The 26204-nt window shown below is 50.5% G+C and overlaps 1 non-coding gene across 1 annotated transcript; it reads left to right on the top strand.

Annotated features, from left to right (window-relative positions):
* Positions 1 to 14306: 14306 nt before the first annotated feature.
* Positions 14307 to 14388, top strand: trnal-cag. Its single transcript has one exon. It is a non-coding gene; the product is annotated as a tRNA-Leu (tRNA).
* Positions 14389 to 26204: the final 11816 nt, after the last annotated feature.

Raw genomic sequence — 26204 nt, 5'->3', positions numbered from 1 at the left:
CCCTCCATACCAGGCAACATCTTGGTAAATCTCCTCTGCACCCGTTCCAAAGCTTCCACGTCCTTCCTATAATGAGGCGACCAGAACTGTACGCAATACTCCAAATGCGGCCGTACTAGAGTTTTGTACAACTGCAACATGACCGCATGGCTCCGGAACTCAATCCCTCTACCAATAAAGGCCAACACACCATAGGCCTTCTTCACAACCCTATCAACCTGGGTGGCAACTTTCAGGGATCTATGTACATGGACACCGAGATCCCTCTGCTCATCCACACTACCATCTGAAGGGAAATTACAGATGAGCAATAAATGCTGGACTAGCCTGGACTATGCGGGGCATAGACAGAGTGGATAGTCAGAGGCTTTTTCCCAGGGTAGAGGGGTCAATTACTAGGGGGCACAGCTTTAAAGTGCGAGGGGCAAGGTTTAGAGGAGATGTACGAGGCAAGTTTTTTACACAGAGGGTAGTGGGTGCCTGGAACTCGCTGCCGGAGGAGGTGGTGGAAGCAGGGACGATAGTGACATTGAAGACATTTTGACAAATACATGAATAGGATGGGAATAGAGGGATACGGACCTCGGAAGTGTAGAAGGTTTTAGTTTAGACGGGCAGCATGGTCGGCACAGGCTTGGAGGGCCGAAGGGCCTGTTCCTGTGCTGTACTTTTCTTTGTTCTTTGTTCTCCAGCGATGTCTGAATCCAATGAAAGGATGAGAAAATGAAAGTTGCTGAGATGGTGAGAGTGCAGTGTTTCAGACGAGGTCTTGTGCGGTGTTTCGTTTCTTATCTGCTCTGTGTATAGGAGTGCCTGGGAGCGCCTGCTCAAGTGACTCGCAGAATTGTTGGTTTTCATCTGGGTATGGCTGACGTTGAGATGAGGACACCATTTCTGCTTGGTAGCATTGTGGATAGCACAATGGCTTCACAGCTCCAGGGTCCCAGGTTCGATTCCGGCTTGGGTCACTGTCTGTGCGGAGTCTGCACATCCTCCCCGTGTGTGCGTGGGTTTCCTCCGGGTGCCCCGGTTTCCTCCCACAGTCACAAAGATGTGTAGGTTAGGTGGATTGGCCATGATAAATTGCCCTTAGTGTCCAAAATTGCCCTTAGTGTTGGGTGGGGTTACTGGGTTATGGGGATAGGGTGGAGGTGTGGACCTTGGGTAGGGTGCTCTTTCCAAGAGCCGGTGCAGACTCGATGGGCCAAATGGCCTCCTTATGCACTATTAATTCTATGAAAAAAATTACTTCAAGGGTTGCATCCAAAGCCTGGTCTCACAGGTGGTGTAGCGTTGTGGTAATGTGTGCGTTCAGACTTCTGTTCGGAGACTGACGGGATGATCGGATCCAATTGGTGCTGATAAAATGATCTTGGATATCTCCAGGACATCTTATGGAATGGTTTGTTCTGAAAGGAGGTGTTAGTTATACACCCTATTGAAGCAGCAAAGCTGACGTAACCTCTGTTTGTTCTAATTTATATTCCCCAGGCAATGATTCGGAGGCAGGAGGGATCTGCCTCATGGTTCACTTTTGCATTGGAGTCCCCCAGTATGTAAAGATGTTCTGTCTTTGGGATTCTGAAGTTAGCCATGTCATAATCCTCAAAGCAGGAGATGACACTGTCGAATCATGGTGTATATCAGCTGACAAAGCAAATGGGATCTTGGATTGTCATAGAAACCCTACAGTGCATAAGGAAGCCATTCGTCCCATCAAGTCTGCACCAACCCTCTGCAAGAGGACCCCACCGAGACCCACTCCCCTGCCCTATCCCTGTAACCCCACCTAACCTGCACATCTTGGGGCACTAAAGGGAAATTCGGCCATGACCATTCCACCAAACCTGCACACCTTTGGATTGTGTGTTCACATTATATATTAATATATCAATGATTTGGATGAGGGAGCTAAATGTATTATCTCCAAATTTGCAGATGATACACAGTTGGGTGGGAGGGTGAGCTGTGAGGAGGATGCAGAGATGCTTCAGTGGGATTTGGACAGGCTGAGTGAGTGGGTACATGCATGGCAGATGCAGTATAATGTGGATAAATGTGAGGTTATCCACTTCGTAGCAAAATAGGGAGGCAGATTATTATTTAAATTGAGAGAAGTGGATGCTCAGCGAGACCGTGGTGTCCTCGTGTATCAGTCACTGAAAGTAAGCGCACAGGTACAGCAGCAGTAAAGAAGGCAAATGGTATGTTGGCCTTCATAGCGAGAGGATTTGAGTGTAGGAATAGGGATGTTTTACTGCAATTGTATAGGGCATTGGTGAGGCCACACCTGGAGTATTGTGTGCAGTTTGGTGTCCCTATCTGAGGAAGGATGTTCTTGCTATGGAGGGAGAGCAGCGAAGGTTTACCAGGCTGATTCCTGGGATGGTGGGACTGTCCTATGAGGAAAGACTAAATCGGTTAGGATTATATTCATTGGAATTTAGAAGAATTAAGTTTCTCAGAGAAACTTAATGTGAATCTGTGAAATTCACTCGCGCAGAAAGTAGTTGAGGCGAAAACATTGTGTAATTTCAAGGAGGAATTGGATTGGATTGGATTTGTTTATTGTCACGTGTACCGAGGTACAGTGAAAAGTATTTTTCTGCGAGGAGCTCAAACAGATCATTTAGTACCTGAAAAGAAAAAGAAAAAGAAAATACATGAAAGGGCAACACAAGGTCCACAATGTAAATACATAGACACCGGCATCGGGTGACGCATACAGGAGTATAGTATTAATCAAGTCAGTCAGAATTAGATATAGCTCTGAATGTAAGAACATAAGAACTAGAGAGCAGGAGTAGGCCATCTGGCCCCTCGAGCCTGCTCCGCCATTCAATGAGATCATGGCTGATCTTTTGTGGACTCAGCTCCACTTTCCGGCCCGAACACCATAACCCTTAATCCCTTTATTCTTCAAAAAACTATCTATGTTGAAAACATTTAATGAAGGAGCCTCAACTGCTTCACTGGGCAAGGAATTCCATAAATTCACAACCCTTTGGGTGAAGAAGTTCCTCCTAAACTCAGTCCTAAATCTACTTCCCCTTATTTTGAGGCTATGCCCCCTAGTTCTGCTGTCACCCGCCAGTGGAAACAACCTGCCCGCATCTATCCCATCTATTTTCTTCATAATTTTATCTATTTCTATAAGATCCCCTCCTCATTCTTCTAAATTCCAATGAGTACAGTCCCAATCTACTCAACCTTTCCTCATAATCCAACCCCCTCAACTCTGGGATTAACCTAGTGAATCTCCTCTGCACACCCTCCAGTGCCAGTGCGTCCTTTCTCAGGTAAGGAGACCAAAACTGAACACAATACTCCAGATGTGGCCTCACTAACACCTTATACAATTGCAGCATAACCTCCCTGGTCTTAAACTCCATCCCTCTAGCAATGAAGGACAAAATTCCATTTGCCTTCTTAATCACCTGCTGTACCTGTAAACCAACTTTCTGTGACTCATGCACTAGCACACCCAGGTCTCTCTGCACAGCAGCATGTTTTAATATTTTATCATTTAAATAATAATCCTTTTTGCTGTTATTCCGACCAAAATGGGCGAAAAGGATCAAGGGCTATGGGGGGGAAGTCGGGATCAGGGTATCCAATCAGCCATGATCAAAATGAATGGCGGAACAGGTTCAAAGGGCCAAATGGCCTCATCCTGCTGCTATTTTCTATGTATGTTTCTATGTGAACCGGAGCATCTGGAGGAAGCCCACACAGACACAGGGAGAACTTGCAAACTTTCTACAGACAGTCACCCAAGCCCGAATTGAACCCAGGTTCCAGGGGCTGTGAGGCAGTAGTGCTAACCACTGTGCCAATGTGGTGAATGTGATTCACACCGGATTATAATCTGTATATACATGTGCCTACATTGTAAGTGCAGTTGCACTACATGACCACCAGGGGGGAGTAGCTCTGGGAATGCTCGAGAATTGTACTTAGCTTCTCCCTTGGGTCCGCCCAGGACTCCTCCCCCGGAGCTGCTGTATAAAGATCAGTGCCACATGGTCAGCTGGCCAGTTCACCAAAAGTTCAATGGCTAACCGGCTGGCTCTGTTGTGAGTATATTAAAACCGCTATTCTAATCCGACAAGCACGTGTCCGTAGAATTGTTGGTTCCAACAGCCACCTTGCTCTCCCCCACTGCCACCATCACATCAAATAGCAGATAGAGTAAAGGTGCAGAGCCCAAAGAACATCATGAATCTGGGAGGGATCCGGAAGTCATGTGCTTTGTTTAATTGATTAGCAGAGCTGATAAAGTGGTAACTTGCCTTTGGTTGCCGGTGGGATGTTCAGTCCCGCCAATATCAATGACCATTTGACTTGCTCGCCGGCCACGCCGGGGGCAGAGCTTTGCCTACGGCAGGACTGGATGATCCGCTGGCAGTACGGGCCGGATAATCCCCTCCCCCCTCTTGAAAATCCAGGAACAGGAAAAAGCAATGCTCCATTTCACCTCTCTCGGTTGATTTGTGAGGTAACCCCTTGAACAGAAGCTTACCTCAAACACTGCTCACTTTTTAATGGAACACCTTTCCTGGCAGATCCCGAGATTGATGTGCTTGCTGAAGGTTTCGCTTTTCAACCTTGCCCGACGTCAGTCTCAGGGAGTTCAGTGAATTTACGACGCGCTGCGGACTCGAGACTGTTTTTCTTTCCCCTTCCCCTTCTGACATTTTCACTTATCAGGAGCGAGTGATGTTAACCCCCAGTGAATCAAACTCTTTCCCCACTTGGGAATGACCAAGTTCGGCCTCCACCAAGCCCCGAGCCAAGAATAACACAGGCAGCTCCTTCTACTGCACCTCAACACGCTGCGTCAGTCCCACTTACAGAATCAGCAGGCTGTATGATGTACTGCCTACAGCAAGGAAAGAAAGCCCCTCAGCCTAACAGGCCCATGCTGGTGTTTCTGCTCCAAACGGGCCTATTCAACCAACCCCATCAATACGGCCTCTTATTCCTTCCCCCCCACCATGTATTATTATAACTCCTCCCTTAAATCTTCCAAAACTAACAACCCCCCCCCCCCCCCCCGGTACAAAGTTCCACATTCCAACCACGCTCCAGGTAGAAAGGTTTCTCCTGAATTCCTCAAAGAATTCATTCATGACTGTCTTCTAGTCATACTTAGAACCAACAGTTCTGGTGTCACCCGCCAGTGAAACATCTTCTTTACCTTCCTACCCTATCAAATTCTCTATCAGCTCATCCCTTGCTCCTTTCTTACGAGTGAAAGGAACCCCGGCCTGTTCAATCTTTCCTGGTGGGGTAATCTCTCAGCCCCCAGTAAATCTTGCGTCTTCCTCCAATGGCCTGTCTTTGTAATATGGAGACCAGGAACTGTTAAGCAGCACTTCCCGGGTGGTCTCACCAAGCTTCTGCAAAAGTTTTCTTTAACTACTCTGCTTTTCAGTTTTACACCTGAAGAAACAAACCAAGTACTTTGTTTGACTTTTTAAAAAAATGTAGGCCTTGTTAAGCTGCATTGCAGCTTTCTGTATCTGTCCCCCAACAACCTTCCCCTCCAATATACGGGATAAACACTTATTTTCCAAAGGGTACCTGACCTCCTTATTCCTCCCACCGACATGGATCTTACAATGATACAGCAGAGGAGGTCATTCGCCCCACCATGCCTGTGCTAGATATTTGAAGGAGTCCCATGACCCTTTGCTCTTTCTAATGACCTGCACTCTGTAGACCTGTTGGGTGCCTATCCAATTCCCTTTTCAGAGTTATAGAACATAGAACAGTACAGCACAGAACAGGCCCTTCGGCCCTCGATGTTGTGCCGAGCAATGATCACCCTAATTAAACCCACGTAACCCAACAATCCCCCCATTAACCTTACACTACGGGCAATTTAGCATGGCCAATCCACCTAACCCGCACATCTTTGGACTGTGGGAGGAAACCGGAGCACCCGGAGGAAACCCACGCACACACGGGGAGGACGTGCAGACTCCACACAGACAGTGACCCAGCCGGGAATCGAACCTGGGACCCTGGAGCTGTGAAGCATTGATGCTAACCACCATGCTACCGTGAGGCCCCTCACGTGAGGTTATGATTGAATCTGTTTTCAGTGCCGTGTTTTTTCAAAAAAACTCTATATCGTCTTCCTGGTTCTTTTGCCAAATATTTTAAAGCGATGCGCTTGGGTTACTGAACCTCCTGCTGTTGGAAGAAAAGGTTTCTGCTTATTTACTTGCTCTGAACCCACACCATTTTCAACACCCTCTCTGTTCAAGGAGGTACAGTCCCAGCTTCTCAGGCCTCGGCAGATAACTAAAACCTCTCGTACGTACGAACAAAATAGGAGCAGGAGTAGACCATTCGGCCTCTCGAGCCTTCTCAGCCATTCAATCGATCTGTTTGTGTTTATAATTCAACATTCCCACATACCCCCGATAATCTTTGATTCCCTTGCCTGACAAGAATCTATCTGCCTCCGCCTCAAAAAATATTCAGTAACCCCGCCTCCACCACCTTCTGAGGCAGAGAGCTCCAAAGTCGCACGACCCTCAGGGAAAATGGGCGGGAATCTCCCAGCCCACGCTGGTTCGGAGAATCACCGGGCGGGGCGCGATTCGAGCGACGCTGTCCCGACACCGATCTGCCTATTCTCCGGGGGGACGGCACGGCGCTGGTCAGGGGCCGCTCCACGCAGCCCCCCCCCCGGCGATTCTCCGCCCGGGTTGGGCCGAGCGGCCGCCCAAAAAAGCCTGAGTCCCGCCGGTGGCATTCGCATCTGGTGTTACCCGGTGGGACCTCGGCGTCCATCCTATCGGGGCGGCCTGGTTAGCGGGGGGGGGGGGGGGGGGGGGGGGGGGGAGAGGTGCTCCGACCCCCTGGGGGGGAGGGGGCCTCCACCGTGGCCTGGCCCGTGATCGGGGCCTACCGATCGGTGGACCGGCCTCTCGTGGTGGGGGCCTCTTTTGCTCCGTGCCGCCTCTGCAGCCCCACGCCATGTTGCGTCGGGGATGGCGCGGAGAAGGAGGCTGCCGCGCATGCACGCATTCGTGCTGGTCGCAGTGCGCATGCACGCATTCGTGCTGGTCGCAGTGCGCATGCACGCATTCGCGCCGGTCGTATTGTGCATGCGCAGACCCGCGGCGCCCATTTGACACCGGTATTGGCAGCTGGAACGGCGTGGGTCGCCCCAGTGCCGTGCTGGCCTCCTGTAGGGCAGAGGATCGCTACACATAGCGGTCTGATGACGCCGTCAAACTCTCCAGTTTTTACGACGGCGTCAACACTCTGCCGTCAGATGGGAGAATCCCGCCCAACATTTCTCCCCATCTCTGTCTTAATGGGGTGATCCCTAATTTTAATACAGTGCCCCCGGTTCTGGACTCACCCACAAAAGGAAACATCATTTCCACACCCACCTTATCAAGATCATTCAGGATCTTATATACTTCAATCAAGTCACCCCTCCAGTGGAAACCTGCCCACCCTTTCCAACCTATCCTCATAAGTCAACCTGTTCATTCCAGGTATCAATCTAGTGAACCTCCTCTGAACCGCCTCCAACACAGTTACACCTTCCTCAAATAAGACTAAAACTGCGCACAGTGCTCGAGATGCCGTCTCACCAATGCCGTGTATAAATGAAGTTGTGAGTTATGTTCAATTCCTCTCATAACAAAGGATTGTATTCCATTCGCCTTCTTAACTACTTGCTGCACCTACACACTAACTTTTTGCGACTCATGCACTGGAACACACAGATCCCTCTGCACTTTTCGAATTCTGCAGTTATTCTCTCTTTAAATAATGCCTTGCCTTTTTATTCTTCCTGCCAAAGTGAACACCTTCCCAACTTTCCACACTGAACTCCAGATTTTTTCCCACTCACCCAACCCACTTGTATCCCCCTGCAACCTGGGCATGATTCCACGGCCCCATCGGGCCCGAATTGGTGTCGGGATGAGGCCATTGAATCTCACGAGAGGCCTCTTGCGAGATTCGCGGCACTCAAAACGTCTCGTGAGTCGCAACGGAACCTCGCAGGGCAGCGCAATCTATAATAATAATCTTTATTAGTGTCCCAAGTAGGCTTACATTAACACTGCAATGAAGTTACTGTGAAAATCCCCTAGCCGCCACACTGTTCGGGTACACTGAGGAAGAATTCAGAATGTCCCATTCACCTAACAATTCTGGGTCTTGCTCTCGCTGGGTGAGATCCAGGCAAGTATATTTAAATGTGCCACACAAACGAGGATCAGTCGCATCGGCACCTGGGGGTCCATCAGGCCACTGGAGACTCCCGGTAATCAGGGACAGGGCAACGTGGCACTCCTGCTGGCACCTGGGTACCTTGGCATTGCCAGCTTGGCACCTTGAAAGTGCCAAGAGGCCCAAGTGTCAGGTTGCACGTTGCCAGGCTTCGGGTCTGGGGAGAGGCCTTACCAAAAAGAGGGAGGGTGAGGGTGGACTTAAGGACCCTGTTAGAGTTAATTTGGGTAAAGTCGGGGGGGGGGGGGGGGGGGGATTCTGATGCTGTGTTGGGACTCGAAGGTGGTTTGAAAGATTGGGGCTGCCTCTCAAAATGGCGGCCTGATCGGCGGGTGGGAGTCCCGCACTGGTGAGCTGAGATCGTCAGTGCAGGAAATGACTAAGGTGCGGCCTTAGTCGGGGAGTTCCTCGTTGAGGCAAAAAAAAATGGTAAAGTGCCATTGAATAGCGGGGTCTTTCCCCGCGCTGCCTGTGCCGTGAATCACCCCGCTCAACCTGCCGCTCAGCAGACTTTCACTGAAATCTGCTGAATGGCTCACTGACCTGGCTTCGGTCCTTGTGAAAGTTCCCTGCACAGAAACTTTCACACGGCAGCACGGTAGCCTTGTGGTTAGCACAATGGCTTCACAGCTCCAGGGTCCCAGGTTCGATTCCGGCTTGGGTCACTGTCTGTGCGGAGTCTGGACATCCTCCCCGTGTGTGCGTGGGTTTCCTCCGGGTGCTCCGGTTTCCCCCCACGGTCCAAAGATGTGCAGGTTAGGTGGATTGGCCACGATAAATTGCCCTTAGTGTCCAAAATTGCCCTTAGTGTTGGGTGGGGTTACTGGGTTATGGGGATAGGGTGGAGGTGTTGACCTTGGGTAGGGTGCTCTTTCCAAGAGCCGGTGCAGACTCGATGGCCCGAATGGCCTCCTTCTGCACTGTAAATTCTATGATGAAACGGATGCAATACTTCAAGCTGAGTCAGTTAGAAAGGTTTGGAAACACTTCTTCCTTTTGTGTTTTCTGCTTCCTTTTGTAAAGTAAGAAGTCTTACAACACCAGGTTAAAGTCCAACAGGTTTGCTCCGAAAGCTCGTGTTTGAAACAAACCTGTTGGACTTTAACCTGGTGTTGTAAGACTTCTTACTGTGCTGACCCCAGTCCAACGCCGGCATCTCCACATCATGGCTGCCATCCTTTTGTAACGCCAAGGGTCCCATATGTTTTTTTGACAGAGCCTTATGAACTTGCCCTGCCACCTTCAAAGACTTCTATCCATAAACTCCCAGGCCTCTCTGTTCCGATATTCCCTTTGAATTGTACCTTAGAGTTTACACTGCCGTTTCTCATTCTTCTTTCCAAAGTGTATCACTTCACACTTCTCTGCATTAAATTTTGTTGAACATAATACTCCAGCTGGGGTCCAACCAATGATTTATAAAGGCACACTGTAACTGCCTCGCTTTTGTACTCGTTGCCTCTAATAATGAAAGCCAGATTTTTTTTTTTGAATAGCCTTGTGGGCTGCGTTGCCAGCATCAAAGTTGGCTAAATCTCTCTGCACCTGTGCAACATTTTTCTTTCACATGATTTAATGCTGCACCTTTCCTCCCCCCCCCCCCCCCCCCCCCCCCCGAGTGAGAAGGAGCATTTGCTGCCAAAATTGGAGACGCTTGAGTGTGGTGGATCATCACCCGTGAGGAACTGGATTGCCACCTCCTCCAGAGGGGTTCTCAAGGATTGCGTCCAGTTGGCCATTCCACCTGAAGGAAAAACAGACTGGCAAAGCACAAATTGGTGGCGATGCTCAGCAGGGGAGGCAGTGGCACTGTCACTGGACTAGTAATGGGTAGCACGGTAGCATGGTGGTTAGCATCAATGCTTCACAGCTCCAAGGTCCCAGGTTCGGTTCCCGGCTGGGTCACTGCCTGTGCGGAGTCTGCACGTCCTCCCCGTGTGTGCGTGGGTTTCCTCCGGGTGCTCCGGTTTCCTCCCACAGTCCAAAGATGTGTGGGTTAGGTGGATTGGCCAGGCTAAATTGCCCTTAGTGTCCTAAAAAAATAATGTTAATGGGGGTTGTTGGGTTACTGGTATAGGGTGGATACGTGGGCTTGAGTAGGGTGATCATTGCTCGGCACAACATCGAGGGCCGAAGGGCCTGTTCTGTGCTGTACTGTTCTAATTCTAATCTAATCCAGAGACCCAGAGTAATGCTCTGGGGACCTGGGTTCAAATCCCGCCATGGCAGATGGTGAAATTAGAATTGAATTTTTTTTTAAATCCTGGAATTAAAAGTCTAAAGCTGACCATGAAACTATTGTCGATTGTCGTTAAAAACCCATCTGATTCACTAATGTTCCTTTCAGGAAGAAAATTTGCCGTCCTGACCTGGTCTCGGCCTACATGTGACTCCAGACCCACAGCAATGTGGTTGACTCTTAAATGCCCCTCAGGGGTGGGCAATAAATGTTGGCCCAGCCGGCGACGCCCACATCCCATGTACAGATGAAACAAAGTCAGGCAGTATCGGTGGAAAGGTCAAAGGTTGCAGGTCAACTTCCTAACGTTGGGAACCGGAGGACATTAGGCTCGGCAGCTTTTAGGAAAATGGAGGGTAAAGAGTGGAGGAAGAGAGGTGGGGGAGTAAGGAAGAAAATGAAATGTATACTTTTGAAAAGGGAGACATGTCGCTGAAGCTTTTCATCTTTCACTCATCAGGCCAAATAACAGAATTCCAAATTTCAATGTATCACAAGTTATACTGCAGGAGAAAGGGGCACTGATTGGTTGGTGTAGATTAAAGGGTTGACTTTAACACCACTACAGCGATAGCTATTCAGCATGTGCGGAAGGAGCTATTTCATAAGGATGTCACTCAGAGAGAAACAAGTGAGAAGAACCTGCAGGAACCTGTGGGAAGTCTGCAGAGGGATTTGGATAGGTTAAGTGAATGGGCTAGGGTCTGGCAGATGGAATACAATGTTGACAAATGTGAGGTTATCCATTTTGGTGGGAATAACAGCAAACGGGATTATTATTTAAACGATAAAATATTAAAGCATGCCGCTGTGCAGAGAGACCTGGGTGTGCTAGTGCATGAGTCACAGAAGGTTGGTTTACAAGTGCAACAGGTGATTAAGAAGGCAAATGGAATTTTGTCCGTCATTGCTAGAGGGATGGAGTTTAAGACTAGGGAGGTTATGTTGCAATTGTATAAGGTGTTAGTGCGGCCACACCTGGAGTATTGTGTTCAGTTTTGGTCTCCTTACTTGAGAAAGGACGTACTGGCGCTGGAGGGTGTGCAGAGGAGATTCACTAGGTTAATCCCAGAGCTGAAGGGGTTGGATTATGAGGAGAGGTTGAGTAGACTGGGACTGTACTCGTTGGAATTTAGAAGGATGAGGAGGGATCTTATAGAAACATTTAAAATTATGAATGGAATAGATAGGATAGATGCGGGCAGGTTGTTTCCACTGGCGGGTGACAGCAGAACTAGGGGGCATAGCCTCAAAATAAGGGGAAGTAGATTTACAACTGAGTTTAGGAGGAACTTCTTCACCCAAAGGGTTGTGAATCTATGGAATTCCTTGCCCAGTGAAGCAGTTGAGGCTCCTTCATTACATGTTTTTAAGGTAAAGATAGATAGTTTTTTGAAGAATAAAGGGATTAAGGGTTATGGTGTTCGGGCCGGAAAGTGGAGCTGAGTCCACAAAAGATCAGCCATGATCTAATTGAATGGCGGAGCAGGCTCGAGGGGCCAGATGGCCTACTCCTGCTCCTAGTTCTTATGTTCTTATGTTCTTATGAACCCAAGAGAGTAGAAATAGCTCGGTCCTGATGTCCTGTAATATCGTGTATAGTTATTCATGCAAATAAATGCACTTTGAAGAAAAGATCTTTGCCTCTGGACAGATCTCTTACATAGACACCTAGAAGATAGGAGCAGGGGGAGGCCTTTTGGCCCTTCGAGCCTGATCCGCCATTTATCACGACCATGGCTGATTATCCAGCTCGATAGCCTAATCCTGCTTTCTCCCCATAGCCTTTGATCCCATTCTCCCCAAGTGCTATATCCAGCCACCTCTTGAATATATTCAAAATTTTAGCATCAACTACGTCCTGTCCTAATGAATTCCACATGCTCACCACCCTTTGTGTGAAGAAATGTTTCCTTATCTCTGTCCGAAATAGTTTACTCTGAATCCTCAGACTGTGACCCCTGGTTCTGGACACACCCACCATCGGGAACATCTTCCCTGCATCTACCCTGCCTAGTCCTGTTAGAATTTTCTAAGTCTCTATGAGAGCCCCCCCCTCATTCTTCTGAACTCCAGCGAGAACAATCCCAACCTAGTCAATCTCTCCTCATATGACAGTCCAACCATCCCTTTAATCAGTTTGGTAAACCTTTGTTGCACTCCCTCGAGAGCAAGAACATCAGAGAAGGAGACTGAAACTGCACACGATACTCCAGGTGTGGCCTCACCAATGCCCAGTACAATTGCAGCAACACATCAATGCTTCTATACTCGAAACCTCTCGCAATGAAGGCCAACATACCATTAGCCTTCTTTACCGCCTGGTAAAGCCTTATTCGATTAAGATACCCATGTCTTCTAAGATAACCCAACAATAACGAATGGCGGCAGCAGTGACTACACCTACAGACAGGCAGTAAAGAAATGGTGGGAATGAGCTTGAAGTAGAAGCCCATCAGAAGCAGAGAGCATCGGCTGAAGACTTTCAAGATGAATCCGGGAGTCGGACCAGAATCATTCCAGTGCATAGAGGGCCCCAGACAGGCTGAGCAATGGTAAAACTGGGGAAGGCACTTCACGCGGCACCACAATGCTTCAGGTCTTGTGAACAAGAATAACAAGGACCAGGTTAGCACCCTGTTATATGCTGTTGGTAGTATTGCCGATGGCGCTTTGGTCAGGCAGGGGAACGAATGAGGAGCTAGCCGCCTAAGAGCGTCTCATCTGAGCCTTTAACTCACAGTTCAGGCTCCGTCAAAATATTGTAGTAGAGGGGGCAAAATTTTACCCTGAAACTAAAGACCAAGTGAAAGATCATCAATGATCTCTACTGTTTGGCTGACAATTGTGAGTACAATTGGCTCGGCGGGTTGAAGAGCGAAGACAAAATAGAGTCTTTGTTGGAACTGCCGATCCTGCCAGAAGGCAATGGATCTTTGGCTGGCTCACCACATTCCCCATGGCTGGACTGTCCACTGAGAGGCCAAGTCATCCCACCCTGTACGTTATTCAGATCCAGGAAAGCCTGTATCAGTCTGAACCTAATCCTCGAGTTGATGAAGTCAACATACAAGAACAGGTTAATGATTTTGGAAGAGAATTTCCAAAATGTTTCAAGGGTTTGGGAAAAATTGGAAACTGTGTTTTACATCATGCTAAAGACAGAAGTAAATGCCATTTATCTGTTTTCACCAGTAAGGTCCCACACCCATTCTTTTTTTTAACTCGTTCATGGGATGTGGGCGTCCCAGGCTGTGCCAGCATTTATTGCCCATCCCTAATTGCCCTTGAAGGGGAAGTTAAGAGCAAACCACATCGCTGTGGGTCTGGAGTCACATGTAGGCCAGACCGGGTAGGGACGGCAGATTTCCTTCCCTAAAGGACATTAGTGAACCAGGTGGGGTTTTACGACAATCAACAATAAATTCATGGTCATCGTTAGACTTTTAATTCCAGATTTTTATGAATGAGATTTGAACCTGAGTCTCCAGTGCATTTCTCTGGGTTTCTGCTTCACTAGTCCAGTAACAATACCTCTCTGCCACCATAGACCCATTCTAAACCAGGTCATGAGTGAGATTGAAGCCATGCTTCAACAAGGGGTTATCTTACCAGCCACAAAACCAGCCAGGTAGTGCTCTGGTATTGTACCAGTTCCAAAACCAAATGGGTCCATCCAAATCTACATTCACCTGACACAAGGTGGTGGAACAACAAATATATTCAATTGTGTTGAGAGATAAGAACCTGGACAACCTCTCAAAGAGTACAATCTTTACCAAGCTCGACCAAACTATGTGGTAGCGTGGCCGAGCGGTCTAAGACGCTGGATTCAGGCTCCAGTCTCTGCTGAGGCGTGGGTTCAAATCCCACCGCTGCCAGTAGCGTTTACAGTTTTAGGGCAGCACGGTAGCATTGTGGATAGCACAATTGCTTCACAGCGCCAGGGTCCCAGGTTCGATTCACGGCTTGGGTCACTGTCTGTGTGGAGTCTGCACGTTCTCCGCGTGGGTTTCCTCCGGGTGCTCTGGTTTCCTCCCACAGTCCAAAGATGTGCAGGTTAGGTGGATTGGCCATGATAAATTGCCCTTAGTGTCCAAAATTGCCCTTAGTGTTGGGTGGGGTTACTGGGTTATTGGGATAGGGGGAGGTGTTGACCTTGGGTAGGGTGCTCTTTCCAAGAGCTGGTGCAGACTCGATGGGCCAAATGGCCTCCTTCTGCACTGTAAATTCTATGATTCTATAATGTAAACAATGGAATCTGGCAATTAGCATCAGATCTGGAGGCAAAACGTCGAACTGCCTTCATAATATATTTTGGACATTCCTGCTTCAGCATAATGTCCACATCAAAGTTTTTTTTCAATTATTTACGGGATGCGGGTGTCGCTGGTTAGGCTGCCATTTATTGCCCATCCCTAATTTCTCTTCAGAAGGTGGTGGTGAGTTGTCTTCTTGAACCGCTGCAGACCTTGAGGTGTAGGTATACCCACTGTGCTGTTAGGGATGGAGTTCCAGGATGTTGCCCCAGCGACAGTGAAGGAACGGCGATATATTTCCAAGTGAGGATGGTGAGTGACTTGATGGGGAACCTCCAGGTGGTGGGGTTCCCAGGTATCTGCTGCCCTTGTCCTTCTAGATGGTAGGGGTCGTGGGTTTGGAAGGTGCTGCCTAAGGAACCTTGGTGAGTTACTGCAGCTGCGGTAATGCGGCTGATACTGTTCGTCGGTGGTGGAGGGAGTGAATGTTTGTGGAAGGGGTGCCAATCAAGTGGGCTGCTTTGTCCTGGATGGTGTTGAGCTTCTTGAGTGTTGTTGGAGCTGCACTCATCCAGGCAAGTAGAGAGTGTTCCATTACACTCCTGGCTTGTGCCTTTTAGATTGTTGACAGGCTTTGGGGGGGTCAGGAGGTGAGTTACTCACTGTAGAATTCCGAGTCCAGTTCAGTTTCTGATCAATGGTAACCCCCAGGGTGTTAATTGTGGGGGATTCAGCGATGGTAATGCCATTGAATGTCAAGGGGTGGTGGTTAGATGCTCTCTTGTAGGAGATGGTAATTGCCTGCTGCTCGTGCGGCATTCATGTTATTTGCCACTTGTCAGCCCCAAGCCTGGATATTGTCCAGGTCTTGCTGCATTTGGACATTGGCTGCTTCATTATCTGAGGAGTTGTGAATGGTGCTGAACATTGTGCAGTCATCCGCAAACATCCCCACTTCTGACCCAATGATGGAAGGCAGGTCATTGATGAAGCAGCTGAAGGTGGCTGGGCCGAGGACACTACCCTGAGGAACTCCTGCAGTGATGTCCTGGAGCTGAGATGATTGACCTCCAACCACCACAACCATCTTCCTTTGTGCCGGGTATGACTCCAACCAGCGGAGAGTTTTAGAACATAGAACATAGAACACTACAGCGCAGTACGGGCCCTTCGGCCCTCGATGTTGCGCCGACCTGTGAAACCATCTGAAGCCTATCTGACCTACACTATTCCATTTTCATCCATATGTCTATCCAGTGACCACTTAAATACCCTTAAAGTTGGCGAGTGTACTACTGTTGCAGGCAGGGCGTTCCACACCCCTACTACTCTCTGAGTAAAGAAACTGCCTCTGACATCTGTTCTATATCTATCACCCCTCAATTTAAAGCTATGTCCCCTCGTGTTGGTCATCACCATCCGAGGAAAAAGACTCTCACTGTCCACCCGATCTAAACCTCTGACTATCTTATATGTCTCTATTAAGTCACCTCTCAGCCTTCTCCTCTCTAACGATAACAACCTCAATTCCCTGAGCCTTTCCTCGTAAGATCTTCCCTCCATACCAGGCAACATCCTAGTAAATCTCCTCTGAACCCTTTCCAAAGCTTCCACATCCTTCCTATAATGTGGTGACCAGAACTGCACGCAGTACTCCAGGTGCGGCTGCACCAGAGTTATGTACAGCTGCAGCATGACCTTGTGGTTCCGAAACTCAATCCCCCTGCTTATAAAGGCTAGCACACCATATGCCTTCTTAACAGCCCTATTAACCTGGGTGGCAACTTTCAGGGATTTATGTACCTGGATGCCGAGATCTCTCTGTTCATCTACACTACCAAGAATCTTGCCATTAGCCCAGTACTCTGCATTCCTGTTACTCCTTCCAAAGTGAACCACCTCACACTTTTCCGCGTTAAACTCCATCTGCCACCTCTCAGCCCAGCTCTGCAGCTTATCTATGTCCCTCTGTAACCTATAACATCCTTCAGCACTATCCACAACTCCACCGTGATTTTCTCCCTGATTCACATTGACTCCAGTTTAGCCAGGACTTTTCCAAAGGATGATGTCAAAGGTATTAAAGGTGTGAAAGATGTCAAAGGCCACATGGGCGGCAGTTGAATCCATGGCTTGACAAAGGAAGAGCATGACAAAAGAGGAAGAGAACTATTGAAAACGCTGAAAGGTGGCAGATTAATACTTAATGAGAAGTGTAAATTTTCAAAATCCACAATAAAATCCCGAGGTCACCCAATCCAGGTTGAAGTGAGTTTCCATGAGGCAGAAATGTCACCGCACTAAGGTTCACGATAAACCAACTGGGAGAATCCCTACTTTACCTGGCTCAGGTAAATTTCACAACAAGACCAGGTGTGATGCTGACCGCCAGCTAAATGCCCAAGACACCCAAGTGCTTCCCGAGTAACCCAACAATAACAGAGTAGACAAGATGACTCTGATTGGACAAGGCGTTGCCACATCGACTCTGCACTGCTCACTATTTAATACCCTCTCACAACCCATGTACCCCTCTCCAGGGCCATACATTCTATACCCTCCACCATTTAATTCCCTCTCGCACACATGTCGTGGCTTTCCAGTCTATATTTGCATATTATTCATACGTTTTGCCAGCGACACCCACATCTTTCAGTACAACCCTCTGGAGAATGGAAAATCTTTGCCCATATGTTGTTGCGACAATGGTGCCTTTTCTCACCAGCCCATTACATTGCCGGTGACAATAAACTGCATTGCAGCAACTCACCAGGGAAGTTTAATATCTCGCTGCGGAATTATTTACAATCGCTAAAAAGAGTTGGACTGGTCTAGATTGAATATTCATATGATAGAATACGTTCAGCACAGAAGGAGGCCATTTGGCGCATCGAGTCTGCACTGACCCTCTGAAAGAGCACTCTGCCGAGGTCCATTCCCCCCACCTACCCTGCCGTAACCCCATAACCCCGTAATCTAACCTGCACACTCCTGGACATTAAGGGGAAATTTAGCGTGGCCAATCCACCTAACCTGCACATCTTTGGACAGTGGGAGGAAACCAGGAGGAAACCCACGCAGAAATGGGAGAGTTTGCCATCTCCACACAGTCAACCAAGGCCGGAATTGAACCCGGATCTCTGGCATGTGATTCCTGGAATGAGGGAGCTGTCCTATATTGAGAGGGCTGAGTGAATTGTGATGGGTGCTTGCTGGCCAGTAGTGTGGACCATCTGGTTGCACCTCCCAGGTCACTGTTTTAGTGGGAACATCGAGGTGACCTCTTAATTGCCCACAATAATGCACTGGGGGAGACTGCAAAAGTATGTAGAGTTGGGACCTGGAAATAGTCCTGATCTGTCCTTATATTCTATGTTGGGAAAATGCAGAAGAATAGAACATAGAACAGTACAGCACAGAACAGGCCCTTCGGCCCTCGATGTTGTGCCGAGCAATGATCACCCTACTCAAATCCACGTATCCACCCTATACCCGTAACCCAACAACCCCCCCCCCCCCCTTAAACTTACTTTTATTAGGACACTACGGGCAATTTAGCATGGCCAATCCACCTAACCCGCACATCTTTGGACTGTGGGAGGAAACCAGAGCACCCGGAGGAAACCCACGCACACAGGGGGAGGACGTGCAGACTCCACACAGACAGTGACCCAGCCGGGAATCGAACCTGGGACCCTGGAGCTGTGAAGCATTTATGCTAACCACCATGCTACCATGCTGCCCCTAAAGAATATTATATAACAAGCAGGCGCATGAATAGACCATTCAACCCCTTAGCCTGACTGCATTCAATACAATCATGGGCAATCTTCTGCCTCAACTCCACTTCTTGTCGCACCCAATGATTCTTGGCCATCATTGATTTCCTGGGTAAACAAAACTCTATCAATGTCTGTCTTAAATATGTTCAATGACTGATCTTGCACAGCCCTCTGGGTAGAGAATTGCAAAGATTCACACACCGCTCAGTAAAGAAATATCTCCTCATCTCAGTCCATAGTCGAGGTGTAGTTTTGTAAAATACTTCCATGGGATATGGCCGTTGTTTGCTGGGCAGCATTTATTGCCCATTCCTGTTTGCCCTTGAATTGAATCGCTTCCTAGGTTATTTCAGAGGGCAGTGGAGATTCACACTGGATCTGCATCCAAATATAGGCCAGACCAGGTAAGGACGGCAGATTTCCTTCCCTCAAGGGCATGAGAGAACCAAATGGGATTTTATAACAATTGACAAAATCACCATTCGACTGTTAATTTGAGATTTTTAAACTGAATTCAAACTTCACCATCTGCCGTGGGGAGCTTCGAACCGGAGTCCCAAGAGCATTGCCCTGGGTTTCCTGGATGATTGGTGCAGAGACAATACCACAATACCGCCACCTCCCAAACGAAAGCACCAACAATATACGTTTAAACTGTTGACAGTGAACAAGTGGGCAGCACGGTAGCATACAGGTTAGCGCAATTGCTTCACAGCCCCAGGGTCCCAGGTTCGATTCCCGGTTTGGGTCACTGTCTGTGCGGAATCTGCACGTTCCCCCCGTGTCTGCGTGGGTTTCCTACGGGTGCTCCAGTTTCCTCCCACAGTCCAAAGATGTGCAGGTTAGGTGGATTGGCCATGCTAAATTGCCCTTAGTGTCCAAAATTCCCCTTAGTGTTGGGTAGGGTTACTGGGTTATGGACGTGTGGGCTTGGGTAGGGTGCTCTTTCCAAGAGCCGGTGCAGACTTGATGGGCTGAATGGCCTCCTTCTGCACTGTAAAGTCTATGAAATCTATGAAAGTGCAGCTTTAGATAAATCTTATACAAGCAAAGAGTTACAAATCAAGAAAGACTCCAGTCATCAGGGCCACCAGTGTGAGTGGGTGTGGGTGGGGGTTGTGGAGTGGGTGCAATCTCCTCCTCCCAAGAATTGATTGTGGCCACAGCTGTGGCCTTTGTATCCTTGTGAATGTTTCATGAGGGCATTAAGAACTCCAATGAGCCACTGGCCCATTGCGGATGGCTGCCTCCAAGTAGTTTCCACATCCTGGACCCAATCGGGAGTCTGTCTGATGCCAATAAAACGGCAGTGGGTGATATCAATTACCACAAAGACGAGACTAGTGAAATAATCGAGGCTTTATCGAGCAAAGATGTTGTGCCTCCTGTAGCTGCTACCAGAATGGCTGCAGCACCGGAGAGCACACACATTTATACACCGCCTACTGGGCGGAGCCAGCAGGCAGGGATTTACCCATGTACCTCCAGCATACGTGTCTTACCGTAATACATATAATACCGCTAGTGGTGACTACCACAGTGGGTTCAGGGCAGACCTCCAGGCAGGGCCTGCGTTGGCCTAATTTGGTTGCCCTACTCCATGGCACAGGTCGCCATTTTCCCACGGCAACCTTTCCCCTTGGAAACTCGCCTCAAAGAGGGCCAGCGTCCGGGAGCCACGGAACGGGAAACCACCTGATTTGCCCCAGCTCTGGCACTCCCCGCTCCGTCTGGTTGGGAGGATTCCGAATGTGAAGAACAAACCTTTGGAAATGCCGGCAAAGTGAAACCACTTCACAAGAGCCCGAGGAAGGTCAAAGGTCGTGCCGTTTGGTGGGAACAGAGCTGGAGATTAGAAATGTCATTAAATTCCTCATGAAGAAATGAACTGCTTTTGCAATTTATTATAATTTATTGGTCTTTTCTACCTATGAGTGTGGGAACCCATTCTCTCCTCCTCCCCTCCTTCCCGCCCCCCCTCCCCCCCCCACCCACACACACACACACACGCACACACGCACACTGATGGCCCTGGTGACTGCTATCTGACCCAGCAAAGGTGTCATATTGTTTAAATGAATCCCATAAACTATTGGGCAAAAGTTCTTTCCCAGCGAGCAGGTCCTGAAGGAATGAACCTTTTAATGAGGCATGTGATTTGTTTTTTTATGGAGCGTGTTTAAAAAAATAAATTGCATCAGAAAATATTGCAACACTTCACCAGCGCAGGCAAAGTTCAGGTTACACAGGAAAGAGACGGTGAAAGAGGAATGTGGACGTAGGGAGGGCAGGGGGCCTGGTGGGTGCATGGAAGGGTGGCAAGGCATGGAGGAGGTGTGGGGCACAGTGGGTGCTTCTACACTGCGTGGACTGCAGCTGTCTCTCGAGCCATTGAAATCCTACATTGCAGAAGACTCGACCCATCGAGTCTGCACCGACCCTCTGAAAGAGCACACTACCCAGAGCCACTCCCCTGCCCGAGCTCTGTATCCCCATCTAACCTGCACATCTTTAGGCACTGAGGGGCAATTATTTTTCATGACCAATCCACCTAACCTCCACATCTTTGGACTTTGGGAGGAAAGCGGAGCACCCGGGGGAAACCCACGCAGACACTGGGAGAACGTGCAGACTCCACAAAGTCAGTCACCCGAGGCCGGAATTGAACCCGGGGCCCTGGAGCTGTGAGGCAGCAGTGCTAACCATTGTGTCACCGTGCTACCAAAGGCAGCTCACCACCACTTCTTAAGGGCAATGAGGGGCGGGTAATAAATCCTGATCCAGCCAGCAATGATCACAGCCCACAAGAGAACATAAAGAAACACCAGAGAATGTTGGTGAGATACAAGTACGGTTTGGGGCAGGGAGGAGCTGGTGAGATACATGTAGGGTGTGGGTTATGGAAGAGTTGGTGATATACAGGTAGAGTGTGGGACAGGGAGGAGTTGGTGGGATATGGGAAGGGTGTGCGATATGGAAGAGTTGGTGAGATGCAGGTAGAGTGTGGGAGAGGGAGGAGTTGGGGAGATACGGGTGTGGTGTGGAGTATGTTGGAGTTGGTGAGATGGGGAAGGGTGTGGAGTCAGGAGGAGTTGGTGAGATGTGGGTAGGGTGTGGTGTAGGGAGGAGTTGGTGAGATGTGGGTAGGGTGTGGGGCAGGGAGGAGTTGGTGAGATGTGGGTAGGGTGTGGAGTATGTTGGAGTTGGTGAGATGGGGAAGGGTGTGGAGTCAGGAGGAGTTGGTGAGATGTGGGTAGGGTGTGGGGTAGGGAGGAGTTGGTGAGATGTGGGTAGGGTGTGGTGTAGGGAGGAGTTGGTGAGATGTGGGTAGGGTGTGGGGTAGGGAGGAGTTGGTGAGATGTGGGTAGGGTGTGGGGGCAGGGAGGAGTTGGTGAGATGTGGGTAGGGTGTGGGGGCAGGGAGGAGTTGGTGAGATGTGGGTAGGTGTGGGAGTCAGGAGGAGTTGGTGAGATGTGGGTAGGGTGTGGTGTAGGGAGGAGTTGGTGAGATGTGGGTAGGGTGTGGGGCAGGGAGGAGTTGGTGAGATGTGAGTAGGGTGTGGGTCAGGGAGGAGTTGGTGAGATGTGGGTAGGGTGTGGGGTAGGGAGGAGTTGGTGAGATGTGGGTAGGGTGTGGGGGCAGGGAGGAGTTGGTGAGATGTGGGTAGGGTGTGGGTAGGGAGGAGTTGGTGAGATGTGGGTAGGGTGTGGGGTCAGGAGGAGTTGGTGAGATGTGGGTAGGGTGTGGGAGTCAGGGAGGAGTTGGTGAGATGTGGGTAGTGTGTGGTGTAGGGAGGAGTTGGTGAGATGTGGGTAGGGTGTGGGGCAGGGAGGAGTTGGTGAGATGTGGGTAGGGTGTGGGACAGGGAGGAGTTGGTGAGATGTGGGTAGGGTGTGGGGTAGGGAGGAGTTGGTGAGATGTGGGTAGGGTGTGGGGTCAGGAGGAGCTGGTGAGATGTGGGTAGGGTGTGGGTAGGGAGGAGTTGGTGAGATGTGGGTAGGGTGTGCAGTATGTTGGACTTGGTGAGATGGGGAAGGGTGTGGAGTCGGGAGGAGTTGGTGGGATGTGGGTAGGGTGTGGGGTAGGGAGGAGTTGGTGAGATGTGGGTAGTGTGTGGGGTAGGGAGGAGTTGGTGAGATGTGGGTAGGGTGTGGAGTCAGGAGGAGTTGGTGAGATGTGGGTAGTGTGTGGGGCAGGGAGGAGTTGGTGAGATGTGGGTAGGGTGTGGAGTCAGGGAGGAGTTGGTGAGATGTGGGTAGGGTGTGGGGCAGGGAGGAGTTGGTGAGATGTGGGTAGGGTGTGGAGTCAGGGAGGAGTTGGTGAGATGTGGGTAGAGTGTGGGGCAGGGAGGAGTTGGTGAGATGTGGGTAGGGTGTGGGGGCAGGGAGGAGTTGGTGAGATGTGGGTAGGGTGTGGGGTCAGGAGGAGTTGGTGAGATGTTGGTAGGGTGTGGGGCAGGGAGGAGTTGGTGAGATGTGGGTAGGGTGTGGGGTAGGGAGGAGTTGGTGAGATGTGGGTAGGGTGTGGGGGCAGGGAGGAGTTGGTGAGATGTGGGTAGTGTGTGGTGTAGGGAGGAGTTGGTGGGATGTGGGGACGGTGTGTGGTAGGGAGGAGTTGGTGAGATGTGGGTAGGGTGTGGGGCAGGGAGGAGTTGGTGAGATGTGGGTAGGGTGTGGGGCAGGGAGGAGTTGGTGAGTGTGGGTAGTGTGTGGTGTAGGGAGGAGTTGGTGAGATGTGGGTAGTGTGTGGTGTAGGGAGGAGTTGGTGAGATGTGGTAGGGTGTGGGGTAGGGAGGAGTTGGTGAGATGTGGGTAGTGTGTGGGGTAGGGAGGAGTTGGTGAGATGTGGGTAGGGTGTGGAGTCAGGAGGAGTTGGTGAGATGTGGGAAGTGTGTGGGGTAGGGAGGAGTTGGTGAGATGTGGGTAGGTTGTGGGGTAGGGAGGAGTTGGTGAGATGTGGGTAGGGTGTGGGGGCACGGAGGAGTTGTTGAGATGTGGGTAGGGTGTGGGGCAGGGAGGAGTTGGTGAGATGTGGGTAGGGTGTGGGCAGGGAGGAGTTGGTGAGATGTGGGTAGGGTGTGGGGTCAGGAGGAGTTGGTGAGATGTGGGTAGGGTGTGGGGTAGGGAGGAGTTGGTGAGATGTGGGTAGGGTGTGGAGTATGTTGGAATTGGTGAGATGGGGAAGGGTGTGGAGTCGGGAGGAGTTGGTGCGATGTGGGAAGTGTGTGGGGTAGGGAGGAGTTGGTGAGATGTGGGTAGGGTGTGGTGTAGGGAGGAGTTGGTGAGATGTGGGGTAGGGTGTGGAGTCAGGAGGAGTTGGTGAGATGGGGTAGGGTGTGGGGTAGGGAGGAGTTGGTGAGATGTGGGTAGGGTGTGGGGTCAGGAGGAGTTGGTGAGATGTGGGTAGGGTGTGGGGTAGGGAGGAGTTGGTGAGATGTGGGTAGGGTGTGGGGTAGGGAGGAGTTGGTGAGATGTGGGTAGGGTGTGGGGTCAGGAGGAGTTGGTGAGATGTTGGTAGTGTGTGGGGTAGGGAGGAGTTGGTGAGATGTGGGTAGGTGTGGGGTAGGGAGGAGTTGGTGAGATGTGGGTAGGTTGTGGGGTAGGAGGAGTTGGTGAGATGTGGGTAGGGTGTGGGGTAGGGAGGAGTTGGTGAGATGTGGGTAGGGTGTGGGGTAGGAGGAGTTGGTGAGATGTGGGTAGGGTGTGGGGTAGGGAGGAGTTGGTGAGATGTGGGTAGTGTGTGGGTAGGAGGAGTTGGTGAGATGTGGGTAGGGTGTGGGGCCGGGAGGAGTTGGTGAGATGTGGGTAGTGGTGTGAGGCAGGAGGAGTTGGTGAGATGTGGGTAGGGTGTGGGGCAGGGAGGAGTTGGAGAGATGTGGGTAGGGTGTGGTGTAGGGAGGAGTTGGTGAGATGTGGGTGTGGTGTGGTGTAGGGAGGAGTTGGTGAGATGTGGGTAGGGTGTGGGGTAGGGAGGAGTTGGTGAGATGTGGGTAGGGTGTGGAGTCAGGAGGAGTTGGTGAGATGTGGGCAGAGTGGGGTAGGGAGGAGTTGGTGAGATGTGGGTAGGGTGTGGGTTAGAGAGGAGTTGGTGAGATGTGGTAGGGTGTGGTGTAGGGAGGAGTTGGTGAGATGTGGGTAGGGTGTGGGGCAGGGAGGAGTTGGTGAGATGTGGGTAGGGTGTGGTGTAGGGAGGAGTTGGTGAGGTGTGGGTAGTGTGTGGGGTAGAGAGGAGTTGGTGAGATGTGGGTAGGGTGTGGTGTAGGGGAGGAGTTGGTGAGATGTGGGTAGGGTGTGGGGCAGGCAGGAGTTGGTGAGATGTGGGTAGGGTGTGGGACAGGGAGGAGTTGGTGAGATGTGGGTAGAGTGTGGGGCAGGGAGGAGTTGGTGAGATGTGGGTAGGGTGTGGAGTCAGGGAGGAGTTGGTGAGATGTGGGTAGGGTGTGGGGCAGGGAGGAGTTGGTGAGATGTGGGTAGGGTGTGGGGTCAGGAGGAGTTGGTGAGATGTTGGTAGGGTATGGGGCAGGGAGGAGTTGGTGAGATGTGGGTAGGGTGTGGGGTAGGGAGGAGTTGGTGAGATGTGGGTAGGGTGTGGGGGCAGGGAGGAGTTGGTGAGATGTGGGTAGTGTGTGGGGTAGGGAGGAGTTGGTGAGATGTGGGTAGTGTGTGGGGTAGGGAGGAGTTGGTGAGATGCAGGTAGAGTGTGGGGCAGGGAGGAGTTGGTGAGATGTGGGTAGGGTGTGGGGCAGGGAGGAGTTGGTGAGATGTGGGTAGTGTGTGGGAGAGGGAGGAGTTGGTGAGATACGGGTGTGGTGTGGAGTATGTTGGAGTTTGTGAGATGTGGGTAGGGTGTGGAGTATGTTGGAGTTGGTGAGATGGGGAAGGGTGTGGGGTAGGGAGGAGTTGGTGAGATGTGGGTAGGGTGTGGAGTCAGGAGGAGTTGGTGAGATGTGGGTAGGGCGTGGGGCAGGGAGGAGTTGGTGAGATGTGGGTAGGGTGTGGGGTAGGGAGGAGTTGGTGAGATGTGGGTAGTGTGTGGGGTAGGGTGGATTTGGTGAGATGTGGGTAGGGTGTGGAGTCGGGAGGAGTTGGTGGGATGTGGGGACGGTGTGTGGTAGGGAGGAGTTGGTGAGATGTGGGTAGGGTGTGGGGTAGGGAGGAGTTGGTGAGATGAGGGTAGGGTTTGGGGCAGGGAGGAGTTGGTGGGATGTGGGTAGTGTGTGGAGTCAGGATGAGTTGCTGAGATGTGGATAGCGTGTGGGGTAGGTAGGAGTTGGTGAGATGTGGGTAGGGTGTGGTGCAGGGAGGAGTTGGTGAGATGTGGGTAGGGTGTGGGGCAGGGAGGAGTTGGTGAGATGTGGGTAGGGTGTGGGGTAGGGAGGAGTTGGTGAGATGTGGGTAGTGTGTGGGGCAGGGAGGAGTTGGTGAGATGTGGGTAGGGTGTGGGACAGGGAGGAGTTGGTGAGATGTGGGTAGGGTGTGGAGTCAGGAGGAGTTGGTGAGATGTGGGTAGGGTGTGGGACAGGGAGGAGTTGGTGAGATGTGGGTAGGGTGTGGGGTCAGGGAGGAGTTGGTGAGATGTGGGTAGGATGTGGGGTAGGGAGGAGTTGGTGAGATGAGGGTAGTGTGTGGTGTAGGGAGGAGTTGGTGAGATGTGGGT

The sequence above is a fragment of the Scyliorhinus canicula genome, chromosome 3, assembly GCF_902713615.1.
Source record: "Scyliorhinus canicula chromosome 3, sScyCan1.1, whole genome shotgun sequence".
NCBI classification, from domain to species: Eukaryota; Metazoa; Chordata; class Chondrichthyes; order Carcharhiniformes; family Scyliorhinidae; genus Scyliorhinus; species Scyliorhinus canicula.
The sequence above is the reverse complement of the archived record's forward strand: the minus strand, read 5'-3'. Positions and strand labels throughout refer to the sequence as shown.